Genomic DNA, 8,795 nt, shown 5'->3' on the forward strand with positions numbered 1-8,795 from the left:
GTCTGGGAGTTGAGGGGCGCCTCTGCCCGGCCACCCATCGTCTGGGAGGTGATGGGCACCTCTGCCTGGCCGCCCATCGTCTGGGATGTGAGGAGGGCCTCTGCCCGGCCGCCCCGTCTGGGAAGAAGTGGGGAGCGCCTCTGCCCGGCCGCCCCGTCTGGGAAGTGAGGAGCGCCTCTGCCCCGCCGCCCCTCGTCTGGGACGTGAGGAGCGCCTCTGCCCTGCTGCCCCGTCTGGGAAGTGAGGAGTGCCTCTGCCCAGCTGCCCCGTCTGGGAAGTGAGCGCCTCTGCCTGGCCGCCCCGTCTGGGATGTGAGGAGCGCCTCTGCCCGGCCACGCCGTCTGGGAAGTGAGGAGCACCTCTGCCCGGCCGCCCATCGTCTGGGATGTGAGGAGCGCCTCTGCCCGGCCGCCCATCGTCTGGGAAGTGAGGAGCGCCTCTGCCCGTCCGCCCCGTCTGGGAGGTCTACCACGGAGGCCAGACGCAATGTGGGGGCTGGACGTGGTGGCTCACGCCTGTAGTCCCGACACTCTAGGAGGCCGAGGTGGGTTGATCACTTGAGGCTAGGGGTTCGAGACCAGCCTGGCCAACGTGGCGAAACATATGAAAAATACAACAGACCAACCAACCAACCCAGCAACAACAAAACAGGTCTACCCTGGAGTCATACTCTAATTTTTTCCATTTTCCTCCCTTTCTGATCCTTTATCCCACTTTCTTTTTCTTCCTCTTCCTTCTCCTTCTTCTTTGTCAAATAGAGGATTGAGTTATTATCATTGATCCATACAAAGTCCCTCTCTCATTTATTTTCTTTAATTCCCACCCCCCATTTCTATTCCCGTCTTCCCATGTGCAACCTTCCTAATATGTTTGATATGCATCTTTTTGTTTGTATGTATTTTTAGAAAATGTTTTTGTGTGCAAAAAAAAAAATAATAATACAAAAAAAAAATACAAAAATCAGTCGGGCATGGTGGCGCATGCCTGTAAACCCAGCTACTCGGGAGGTTGAGGCAGGACAGTTGTTTGAACCTGGAGGCAGAGGTTGCACTGAACTCCAGCCTGGGCAACAGAGCGAGACTCTGTCTCAAAAATTATAATAGGCTGGGTATGGTGGCTCACGCCTGTGATCCCAGAACTTTAAGAGGGCATGGCGGGTGGATCACGAGGTCAGGAGTTCGAGACCAGCCTGGCCAGCATGGTGAAACCCCGTCTCTACTGAAGATACAAAAAACTAGCCGGGCGTGGTGGTGGGCACCTATAATCCCAGCTACTAGGGAGGCTGAGTCAGGAGAATCGCTTGAACCCTGGAGGCGGAGGTTGCAGTAAGCTGAGATCACGCCATTGCACTCCAGCCTAGGTGACAGGGCAAGACTTCGTCTCAAAAAAAAAATAATAACATAATATAATAATAAAAACAAACAAACACTCTGTTCATAACCAGGGAGGACCCTGAGGCAGTGGTGAGGAATGCGGGCTTTATCCCGAAGGTGATGGGGAGCCTCTTGCGGGTCCAGAGCAGGGAGGAACAGGTGCTGTGGTCCTCAGTTCCGTAATCACCTCCTCTTGCCTTCCTGCCAGTGAAGGCTGCTTATGGGACACATTACTTTCATATTTTGCTGTTCAATAAATGTGGGGTGGAGAATAAATTGGCAGAATTACCATATAAAATAAAATTCGAAGTCCTGTGACAACAAAAGAAACTTAAAATACACACGTACACACACACAGGCACACGGCTTTCCCTGATAATCATTTTACAACCAAGCAGCTAACCCAGAGCCCACAAAAGCAGAGTAAAAATTCTAACACTTGGTAAAATAAAAATGCACATATATCCCTGTCATCTAAAAAAAATGCTTAAGTATGCAAAGACAGACAGCAATTACAGCTACTGAGAACATCACTGTAAGCAAACTGAGGCAGAGAAAACAAAGGTGCTGATGAGGATTTGAACCACCTAAGCTGCAGAAACCCACTGGATGGTTTCCTAGGTTCTGAGTCGGCATTATCTTTCAGAACGATGTTCTAGAAGAGATCACATAACACTGTTACAAAGGATCTGGAGAAAGGGACCCTGGCTTCATCACTCTGGCTCTCCAGTCATGCTTTACATTTTCACTTCTTACACTCTCTTTCACAGGAAGTCAATTTACAGACTTCCATCAAGCCCTTAGAGACCTTTTTGGACTCTCCATGACAAGTTCTTGATGTTGTGTCTGCACTTTGGACAAATTCTTAGCAGTTAACTTACAAGGCAGTTAAGATTTTTGTTCAAGCACAATATAGCTAGAATAGGGTCATACATTCAATAAAACAAATACTTACCAAGCATTTATTGAGTGGAAGATAAAAAGCACAAAGCATAATTATAAAACATTCTCCCCTGCCACCATAAAAATTGTTTTTAAGCCTTACAGAATACAGCATAACATGACCAAAGCAAAAATAGTGAGGACTAAAGGGGAGGAAGGGGAAATATCAGCATCAGCTAAATATGACCCAGAACAGCCTTGATGGTCAGACGCGTAAAGACAAATTGGGTAGGGTTAGGGGATGGCTGTCAGGGGCACATTCTACAGGGGAAAAAACAGCTGATACAGAAGCCTGAAAGGAAAAGCGGGCAGAGCACCTGGACATGACTGTTACTTGCTGCATCCACGGTACAATGCGCCTTTCCAGAACACAGCAGCGGCCCGGGGGAGAGGGATCGCTCAAACAGCACCAGAGGCTGCATTCCAACTTTTCCTCCATCCACGAGTCCGTTTTCATTGTTAGTTTCTCCTTAAAAACGATTGGCTGAACACGCACACGCGGGAACAAGGAAAACCTGACTGAAGAATGAGGCGTTTAAGCTTAAGGGCCTTGGATCCGGGCGCGGTGGCTCAGGCCTGTAATCCCAGAACTTTGGGAGGCAGAGATGGGTCATTTGAGGTCAGGAGTGCGAGACCAGCCTGGCCAACATGGCGAAACCCAGTCTCTACTAAACAACACAAAAGTTAGCCAGGCGTGGTGTCAGGCGCCTGTAATCCCAGCTACTCGGGAGGCTGAGGCAGGAGAATCGCTTGAACCCATGGCCTGTCAAGAGACGGAGGCTGCAGTAAGCCAAGATCGCCCCACTGCACTCCAGCCTGGGCGACAGAGTGAGACTCCATCTCAACAAGCGCCTGCCACCATACCCGGCTAAGTTTTGTATTTTTCGTAGAGACAGGGTTTTACCATGTTGGCCAAGCTGGTCTAGAACTCCTGACCTCAGGCGATCCAGCTGCCTCAGTCTCCCAAAGTGCCGGGATTACAGGAATGAGCACTAAGCCCGGCCAAAAAACCGAAAATCTCAAAGGCCTTTCCCCTTCCCCGCCTGGGCTCAAACAACAGCCGGAGCCGCCCTGCCACGCCCCGTCGCGGTCCCGGGGAGCAGGCTGGCTGACTGAGGTCGATCACGGGCCCCGAAAGGGCTGCGGGCGACGCGGGCTCCCACCTCGGGGCGCGGCCACTGGGGCGAGAGGTGCTGGCAGCCCCCAAGCCAGCCCCGTGCAAGGAGCCAGAGAGACGCGCCCTCCGCCTCCTCCCACCCAAGCCTCACGCAGCGGGGCGGGCCAGTCGCAGGAGAAAGGGGCGCGCTCGCCCCGCCCGGGGAACCGGGGCCTCTTCCGGGCAGGCTCCCCTTTGTCCCAGGACTCTGGGCGCCTCCTCTCCGCCCTCGCCCTGCCCCGTGAGGCCGTCACTGGGCGCCTCACCGTGATGTTGCAGTGGAGCCTGAGCTGCGGCGGCGGCTCCTGGTTCTTGTGGAAGATAGAGGCCAGCAACTTCAGCTTGGCCTTGAACCCTCACACGGACAGTTTACTCTCACCTCTGGCGGGAGGGGCGCGGAAGGTGAGCCGGTCGGGAGCCGCTGTCATGGCCGCGACCACCCGCGGGACCTCTCGGCGGCGCTCTCGCAGCTCCGCCTCTCCCCGCTGCCTCCACTCTAGTCGGAGTAGGGCTAGAAAATGGCAAGGGGCACCGAGGCCTCTGCGGGGAGCTGTGTGGCGGCCTGGGCGGCTGCTCCCCTTGTAACAGACTCCACCGACAGGAGGCGCTGCTCCCGTCAAGCCGCAGCTTAAAAGGGCAACAGCACTACCGCCCCCACTACCGCCAGGGAAAGGGCTGCCCCTACCCGGCTCCCGTCTCTCTCGCCCCTCACCCCTCACTCCTCACACCCCTCACCCCTCACCCCCGCGCGCCCCGTGCGCACCCGTTTCGGCGGGTGCACGAGTCCAGAGCATGCGCGCGCTTCCGGCTGCCCCCTCTTCGCCTTGACCCAGCACTGTTGGACCCATCTGGTCCGTTCTTCACACTCGCGGACTGGAGGCTCCGAGCAGCACAACCACCAACTCGTGTGTGTGTTGGGGTGGGGGTGGGGTGCAGAAACGCCCAACTCTGTGTGTGTGTGTGAGTGTGTGTGTGTGTGTGTGTGAGAGAGAGAGTGTGTGTGTGAGAGAGAGAGAGTGTGTGTGTGTGTGTGTGTGTGTGTGTGTGTGTCTCCCCCAAGGGAACAACACTGCTGAGTTCAGGCTATTAGCTCATGGACTGTCAGCAAAATACAGTCAGAAGAAGGCTATGTGCTGTTTTGTCTTTTGCGGTGACATCATGTTGCTCATGTTTTATGTTTTTCAGAGTTCATCAATTTCTGTTTGTTCTCAGTTAATATCCAGCTCAATAGATTGTGTAAGTAGAATACCCCCAAACTGAAACTCACCTACATAAAATATACTGAAAAATATGTCACCCACTTAAACTATAGTTGAAAATATGTACTCATTAGTTTTGTGTAGCCAACACTGGATAGTGGATAAGGGCACAGGATCCCAGGGCTAGACTACCGGCTGGAGATCAGTGGCACGGTCTCGCTCACTGCAGCCTCAACCTCCCGGGTTCAAACAATCTTCCCACCTCAGCCCCCCGAGTAGCTGGGACTACAGGCATGCACCATCATGCCTGGCTAATTTCTTAAAAAAATTTTTTTAGGCCAGGCGTGGTGGCTCACGCCTGTAATCTCAGCACTTTGGGAGGCCGAGACAGACGGATCACCTGGGGTCGGGAGTTTGAGACCAGCCTGACCAACATGCTGAAACCCCATCTGTACTAAAAACACAAAATTAGCCGGGCCTGGTGGTGTGCGCCTGTAATCCCAGCTACTCGGGAGGCTGAGGCAGGAGAATCGCTTGAACCTGGGGTGGCGTAGGTTGCAGTGAGCCGAGATCGCGCCATTGCACCCCAGCCTGGGCAACAAGAGGGAAACTCTGTCTGAAAAAAAAAAAAAAAATTTTTTTATTGAGGTGAAATTCACATAATATAAAATGAACCATTTAGAAGTGTACACAGCTGGGCAAGGTGCTTCACGCCACCAGCACTTTGTAATTCCAGCACTTTGGGAGGCCAAGGCAGGAAGATCACTTGAGCCCAGGAGTTCAAGACCAGCTAGGGCAACATGGTGGGACCCCGTCTCTACAAAAACTTTAAAAATTAAGGACCGGGCACGGTGGCTCACGCCTGTAATCCCAGCACTTTGGGAGGCCAAGGCGGGCGGATCACCAGATCAGGAGATTGAGACCATCCCGGCTAACACGCTGAAACTCTGTCTCTACTAAAAACACACAAAAAAAATTAGCCGGGCGTGGTGGCAGGCGCCTTTAGTCCCAGCTACTCAGGAGGCTGAGGCAGGAGAATGGTGTGGACCCGGGACGTGGAGCTTGCAGTGAGCCGAGATGGTGCCACTGCACTCCAGCCTGGGCAACAGAGCGAGACTCTGTCTCAAACCAACAAACAAACAAACAAAAAAAACACCAAAGGGCTGAGTGTGGTGGTTCATGCCTGTAATCCCAACACTTTGGGAGGCTGAGGCAGGAAGATCACTTAAGCCAAGGAGTTTGAGATCAGCCTGGGCAACATGGCAAAACCCTGTCTCTACTAAAAATACAAAAATACCAAAAAAAAAAAAAAAAATTAGCTGGGCGAGGTGGTGCATCTCTGTAGTCCCAGCCACTCACAAGGCTGAGGTGGCCACAAGAATCACCCAAGCCTAGGAGGTCGAGGCTGCAGTGAGCCATGATCATGCCACGGCACTCCAGCCTGGGTGACAGGATTGAGACCCTATCTCTAAATGAATACATAAACCACCAAAGGTTTGAACGTGGCTGCATAGTCTTTGGGTAACCTACCCTCACCTAAATTTTCCCAAAAGGCTCATTTAATTCTAACATGCTATTGACCAGGCACAGTGGCTCACGCCTGTAATCCTAGTATTTTGGGAGACCGAAGTGGGCAGATTCCATGAGGTCAAGAGTTTGAGACCAGCCCGGCCAGCATGGTGAAACCCCGTGTCTGCTACAAATACAAAAATTAGCCAGATGTGGTGGCACACACCTGTAATCCCAGCTACTGGGGAGGCTGAGGCAGGAGAATTGCTTCAACTTGAGAGGCAGAGATTGCAGTGAGCCGAGATCACGACACTGCGCTCCAGCCTGTGCAACAGAGCGAGGCTCCGTCTCAAAAACAAAAAACATGCCGGGCGCAGTGGCTCACACCTGTAATCCCAGCACTTTGGGAGGCCAAGGCGGGCGGATCACGAGGTCAGGAGATCGAGACCATCCTGGCTAACACGGTGAAAACCTGTCTCTACTAAAAATATGAAAAATTAGCTGGGCGTGGTGGCAGGTGTCTGTAGTTCCAGCTACTTGGGAGGCTGAGGCGGGAGAATGGCCAGAACCCGGGAGGCAGAGCTTGCAGTGAGCCTAGATCTCGCCACTGCACTCCAGCCTGGGCAACAGAGCGAGACTTCATCTCCAAAACAAAACAAAACAAAAGAACAACAAAAAACAAAACAAAAAACAAACATGCTATTGAGCAGAATATAAGGCTCTTCAGAATGCATGTCAATGCCTATAATACGATTGTTGTTTTTACGTTTATTGGAATGAGGACTAGGACAGTCAGAGAAGCTTCCTGCCGAAATGGCTCCCAATGGAGTGACGCCTCCAAGCCTGAGAAAAAGTCACGGGAAAGCACCTTTGGGTATAACCGTTTTGGAGCAGAAAATGATAGACAAAGAATTTCAAGGATGGACAGAGGCCCCAGGCCCTGTGCCAGGAAGCAAAAACCTTGAGTGCTGGGCTCAGATTCAAGGAACATGACTCATGTAATTATATAGGGAAAAGGAAGAAGAGTATGAACCTTAGAAAAAGGAAGTGTGTCTGTTCTTCAGAGATGATGATGTTATCGATAGAGGGTCTTGACTGCAAGTTGTCTAGGTTCTTGGTGTTTTGAGCAAAGAATTGGACAAAACGCACAGCAAAGCAAGGAAAGCAGAGATTTATCCAAAGTGAAAGTACACACCACAGTGTGGGAGCAGGCCCCAGCGGCTGCTCAAGGGCCCCGGATACAGAATCTTCTCAGGTACAAATACCTCCTATAGGTTTCCCATTGGCCGCTTATTTTTATTTATTTATTTATTTATTTTGAGATGGAGTCTCACTCTTGTCGCCCAGGCTGGAGTGCAATGGTGCAATCTTGGCTCACTGCAACCTCTGCCTCCCGGGTTCAAGCAATTCTCCTGCCTCAGCCTCCCGAGTAGCTGGGATTACAGGTGTCTGTCACCACGCCTGGCTAATTTTTGTATATTTTTTGGTAGAGACGCGGTTTCACCATGTTGGCCAGACTGGTCTGGAACTCCTGACCTCAGGTGATCCGCCGGCCTTGGCCTCCTAAAGTGCTGGGATTACATGCTTGAGCCACTGCACCCGGCCCTCCCATTGGCCACTTGGTGTTCACCCCGTGTAAATGAAGTGGTGGTCTGCAATCATTCTGGTAGGTTGCAAAAAGCAACCAATCAGAGGCTAATGTGAAGTTACGAAGTTGCACTTCTATGCAAACAAAGACCTTGCCTGCAATCAGTCTGATTGGTTGTGGACGGTGGTTGTGTACAGCAACCAATCAGAGGCTGAAGTGAAGTTAGGAAGTTACACTCCTATGCTTTCTGCAACCAATCAGAGCTACCTTCGATTTCCCATCTGCCCCACAGAAAAGGTTGGGGTTTGCAGGAGTCTCCCCTGGTCCTTTCGTTACTTAAGCTTGGAAGGTTGAGGTTTTTCTTTCGATGTAGTTCTAGAAGTCAGGGTGAATCAGCCTTAGGTTCGCTGCCTCCAGGCCCTATTCTCCTGCCTCAATGTGACTGTATACTTTGAAAGAGAACCCATAAACTATTGGAAGAAATGAGAATTGAGCACGGGGGCTCTGGGGTTGCAAAATTAATATCCTCAACCTAAACAAGTGCCAGTATACAGAAAACTGGCTTAGAAAACAAGCAGAAGAAAAGAACATTGCATTGACTCAAGCAAGAATTAAAAGATAATAAAAATATCTTGGAATGAGCTTATCAAAAATGGCACAAGATCTAGTTCAAAAAATTTGAAACTTCTGCTAGGGCTGAGCATACAAGATTTGAATATTTGGGAAGATCCAGTATTAAAAAGTTGAACCTAGTTTCCCCCCGAATCTATGAATTTAATCTAGCCTTATTTAAAACACTAGAAGTCTCTTTTAAAGTTAGGCAGGTTGATTCTGAGGTTCAACAGAAAAAAAAAAATGTGAAAAGATCCAGAACATTTCTGAAAAAGTAAGAGGAAACCAGCACTTCTGCATTTGAAAACTCATCATAAAAGTATAGTTTTCAAACAGTTTGGAGCTGGCCCATAAATGGACAGACAACTGGTTAAAAGGGACAGATTAGAGGAGCCAGAAATACATGTGGGAATTTA

The 8,795-nt window shown here is 50.8% G+C and overlaps 1 protein-coding gene across 2 annotated transcripts in view; it reads left to right on the forward strand.

Moving 5' to 3' along the window:
- Nucleotides 1-4,658: 4,658 nt before the first annotated feature.
- Nucleotides 4,659-8,795, forward strand: part of LOC131382595 (paraneoplastic antigen-like protein 8C) — a 22,128-nt gene continuing 17,991 nt past the window's right edge. For both annotated transcript variants that reach the window (XR_009212160.1, XR_009212161.1), the window contains exon 1: nucleotides 4,659-4,707. The gene's annotated coding sequence lies outside the window, so the exon portion shown is untranslated. The remainder of the gene's footprint in view (nucleotides 4,708-8,795) is intronic.

The sequence above is a fragment of the Hylobates moloch genome, unplaced genomic scaffold (assembly GCF_009828535.3).
Source record: "Hylobates moloch isolate HMO894 unplaced genomic scaffold, HMol_V3 SCAFFOLD_127, whole genome shotgun sequence".
NCBI classification, from domain to species: domain Eukaryota; kingdom Metazoa; phylum Chordata; class Mammalia; order Primates; family Hylobatidae; genus Hylobates; species Hylobates moloch.